Here is a 5,089-nt window from a genome sequence, read left to right as displayed (position 1 = left end):
CAGTGAAGGAGCTCTGTATAGACACGTCTGCTCCAGTGTGCGCGCAAGCCACGCCCCCTCCTGAAGAACCTTTTTAAATTATTATTGTAAACCGATAGATAGTAAATCAGGATTTGTTTAGACACAAACATGATGTTGATTTTGTTGGTTTCAGGTCCGTTTGAAATATGGTAGAACCAATACAGACGGTTAGTAAATTTATCCCACTAATGTTTTTGTGAAATATTTATAGCTACTTGTAACCTACAGCCTGAAAATGATGCTGTATGCCTGAGTTGCACAGATTTCTATGCATAGACACAATTTACAAGTTTTTGCATACAGAACATGTGCAGATTCAAATTTATGTATTGCATATGTCTGTCAGAAAGATCCTGGACGGATCTGTCTTACGGTGAAATTGGGTGTTTCAACCCGTGGGTGGTCTGCTTTTCAATCCATGTAGGCATCCATAGATCTTGGTAAAATAAAATAAAAATGACATTTCTGCTTGCCGCAAATGTGCATCCGGGTGTGACGTGCCCAAAAAAAGAGGCATGGTCTTGTGGAAAGGGACATGGAGATTACCCTGCAAAATCTTTATTATTGGTGCTATTATTTGTTGTTATTATTGTTCAGGTTTTTTAATATGTGTGTTATTATTGGTGCTATTATATGATGTGGACCTAAAAATTATGCCCACAGAACACTTAACTTACCTGACAAGTCTTCAATATGAGGCTTACTGCTGACTAGAACAGACTGACTCAGTCTGGATCTGCAGGTTAGATGACATCATGAAATCGCCTGCACGCTGCTCTACTTGGAGTTGGACTTCTGAGGCCATTGAGAACTTGACATACCTGATCACGGAACCTCAACCTGCTAAGAGTAGCAGCCATTTTCAATGCTGAGAGGTATTTACCATATTTTCTACAGTCATACCATGCTGGACCTGCCCGATCTCATCTGATCTTGGAAGCCAAGCAGCACTGGGCCCGGTCAGTACCAGAAAGGGTGACCTTCTGGGAATACTGGGTACTGTAGTCCCATTAGGGTACATACCTTCATTGATCAGCAAAACTTATTTGCAAGCTACACATTGCAGAATACGCATTTTAGCTGACCACTCTAATAGGAGTCCGGTAATATAAAAGCCGGTTTTCTCTTGTATCTCTCATATGAAATATACATGTGTATATCCAATCATAAATTGATAGAGATAACAAGGATTTCTATTTTCGCACTGGACAAATGTCTAACAGTAATACTCGCTTAAAATACAGTGGGTGTATAGACAAACTTCCTGTCACCCACTTCTAAATAAGCGAGTGACATATCACTATATCGTCATCTATATATGCTATTCAATACTTGTTTTAACCTATTTTGCTGATTTAAGCAGCGAGATTTTTTCTCATATGGCTAATTTGCTAATTAATTAATCTTTTCCTTATAATATTGTAGTATATAATTTTTTCGTCTGTTGAATATATTAAAAGTTAAGTTTTAATACATCACATATATATATCACGGTTGGGCACAGTGTGTCCACGTGTGTATATGAATGTTTGTTATATATGATTGTTAAAAAACTGTTCCCACTTATGAGAAAGACCAGGCTTTATTAGTGAAGGCACGAGTAGGCATACAATGATTAGTGCATGCCAATAGTGCCAGTGGATAGCGGAGAGAGCAGCATCATATACCCACTGACACAGGAGGAAGAGATATCTATATGAGTCTACTCAGACCGGATTGATCTAACAGAGTATGATTGGATTTTAGGCTATACATTAAAAAATCAATCATAAAATAAAATAAATAAATAAATGTATAAGTATGCCCTGATAGCTTTGGATATGTTATATGCAAATGGCAGGATAGACAGCTGTTAAGTGCCATATATGCTAAGTACTATACACGGTATAACACATTGGAACAGCACCAGCCACTTAAGTATTTGTGCAAACCATAATATCTGCACCATTTAATCAGTGTGATGTGAGCAGTCTCCTGTTCTAAGTGGAATGCCATACTTTGTAACAAACACGGCTGATAATATATGAGAACAAGAGAATTGCAACATATCCCACAGCTATACTTAACTCAGCACATTGTAGCAAGTTCACTGGCAACATTTACAAGCCAGCTAGCAGCTGTTAAATTACACTAACTGCCAGTGAGACAGCATAGTTTAATTTAATAAATAAATAAGTGTATAAGTATGTCCTGACAGCTTTGGATATAATATGCTATATGCAAATGACAGGATAGACAGCTGTTAAGTGCCATATATGTTAAGTACTATACATGGTATAACACACTGGAACAGCACCAGCCATTTAAGTATCTGTGCAAACCATAATATCTGCACCATTTAATCAGTGTGATGTGAGCAGTTTCCTGTTCTAAGTGGAATGCCATACTTTGTAACAAACACGACTGATAATATATGAGAACAAGAGAATTGCAACATATCCCACAGCTATACTTAACTCAGCACATTGTAGCAAGTTTACTGGCAACGTTTACAAGCCAGCTAGCAGCTGAAAAATTTACACTTACTGTCAGTGAGACAGCATAGTTTAATCTATGTGTCACAACAAAGTCTAAAATTGAAGACCCTGTGTTGTGTTCTGTTTCCATCCATAATAATAAATCCTTTCTGATAGGTTAGATCTATTTCTTCACACACTTTTATATTTAATGTGTGTAGATTTGAATTACCTGGCATTATAAATTAAATTAAATCTTTCTCATCTATATAAGTGGGAGGGCATACGCTGCCATTCAATGAATGATTCTATCCATACTATTAACCACTGAACCAAGATCAATATCACTATATATACACACATATTTTTAGAAGTTGGATCACTATATCCCTACGGGGCAGCCCAATTACACTGTAAAAAATAAGGGATACTTCCTTTAACAGTGTGGGCTATGTAAGTAATGTTTTGTACTAATAGATAGCTGGCTTTCCAATATAATTGGGGTTGGCATACCTCTAAGGAAAGCAATCTATAATGCGGATATTCCCAGCATAATTGAATACTAGTCAAGCACAGTTATAATTGTGGGCTGCGAAATTTGAAAACGGGAATTGCCATATTCCCACCAGCTCAGAGTGAAGAAACACCATTCCAATTTCAGGATCCTTACTATTGATATATATATGTGTGTGTAAAAATAGAACCAATATATTCCTTAATAGTAGGTCAGTGACTTATGACCTAGGAATACGGATTCAGTGGGGATAGACCATTTGGGACAATAAAGATCATAGATTCTGGCACCAGTATGCCCATACGGTTATTAAATAAGAGCTAATACTTAAACACACGTGGACACATTTTTTTAAAAATCTTTATTCACATTTTTTCATCTCTTTAATTCACATATATGTTAGTATTGTCAAGTTTTTAACTCTATGTTTCACTGTAGTCTGGATCAATGATTCATAATACAATTTAATACATATCTAATAAAGGTTATGTTTTAACTATACTTCTAGTTAGTGCGTCAACATTACAGATTCCTCTGTTTCTTTTTCTCCCCAAACCCTAATATTGTAGTATATAATTTTTTCGTCTGTTGAATATATTAAAAGTTAAGTTTTAATACATCACATATATATATCACGGTTTCATAACTTCACCATCCAGTTAATTTAAATAAAGTGTGCCCCAGAGAGACATACCAAACAGCCTTTCTTTTGCTTCTTTGCAAAACAACCCTTAACAGCCCCACAGAAGCCGTCAGAGGCCAAAAGTTGCTAAGTTGGTCTCAATCAAGTCCTCTGTTTGCAGATAAGTAGATAAACTTTGGGAAACGTTTATTGCCCTATCATCATGTTTCTCTACTATCTCACATCTATAACAGACTTTGCAATGAGTCCAGGGTGTATATTTAGATTTAGATCTAGATTGATTTAAACTAATGTGTTTAAGGGGCTAAATCACACATTTAGTAAAAATTAAAAATCAATAATAAGATTTTACTTACCGATAAATCTATTTCTCATAGTCCGTAGTGGATGCTGGGGACTCCGTCAGGACCATGGGGAATAGCGGCTCCGCAGGAGACAGGGCACAAAAGCAAGCTTTTAGGATCACATGGTGTGTACTGGCTCCTCCCCCTATGACCCTCCTCCAAGCCTCAGTTAGGTACTGTGCCCGGACGAGCGTACACAATAAGGAAGGATCTTGAATCCCGGGTAAGACTCATACCAGCCACACCAATCACACCGTACAACTTGTGATTTGAACCCAGTTAACAGTATGATAACAATGAAGTAGCCTCTAAAAAAGATGGCTCACAACAATAATAACCCGATTTTTTTGTAACAATAACTATGTACAAGTAATTCAGACAATCCGCACTTGGGATGGGCGCCCAGCATCCACTACGGACTATGAGAAATAGATTTATCGGTAAGTAAAATCTTATTTTCTCTAACGTCCTAGTGGATGCTGGGGACTCCGTCAGGACCATGGGGATTATACCAAAGCTCCCAAACGGGCGGGAGAGTGCGGATGACTCTGCAGCACCGAATGAGAGAACTCCAGGTCCTCCTCAGCCAGGGTATCAAATTTGTAGAATTTTGCAAACGTGTTTGCCCCTGACCAAGTAGCTGCTCGGCAAAGTTGTAAAGCCGAGACCCCTCGGGCAGCCGCCCAAGATGAGCCCACCTTCCTTGTGGAATGGGCATTTACAGATTTTGGCTGTGGCAGGCCTGCCACAGAATGTGCAAGCTGAATTGTACTACAAATCCAACGAGCAATAGTCTGCTTAGAAGCAGGAGCACCCAGCTTTTTGGGTGCCTACAATATAAACAGCAAGTCAGACTTTCTGACTCCAGCCGTCCTGGAATTATATATATATATATATATATTTTCAGGGCCCTGACAACGTCTAGCAACCTGGAGTCCTCCAAGTCCCTAGTAGCCGCAGGCACCACAATAGGTTGTTTCAGGTGAAACGCTGACACCACCTTAGGAAGAAACTGGGGACGAGTCCGCAGTTCTGCCCTGTCCGAATGGAAAATCAAATATGGGCTTTTGTAAGACAAAGCCGCCAATTTTGACAATCGCCTGGCCGAGGC

At 38.6% G+C, this 5,089-nt stretch overlaps 1 pseudogene; it reads left to right on the top strand.

Annotated features, from left to right (window-relative positions):
* The first annotated feature begins 910 nt into the window (after positions 1–910).
* On the top strand, positions 911–1,029 carry LOC134946430 (5S ribosomal RNA; annotated as a pseudogene).
* Positions 1,030–5,089: the final 4,060 nt, after the last annotated feature.

The sequence above is a fragment of the Pseudophryne corroboree genome, chromosome 7, assembly GCF_028390025.1.
Source record: "Pseudophryne corroboree isolate aPseCor3 chromosome 7, aPseCor3.hap2, whole genome shotgun sequence".
Classification (NCBI taxonomy): domain Eukaryota; kingdom Metazoa; phylum Chordata; class Amphibia; order Anura; family Myobatrachidae; genus Pseudophryne; species Pseudophryne corroboree.
Note: the sequence above shows the minus strand (reverse complement) of the source record. Positions and strands in the feature narration are given on the sequence as shown.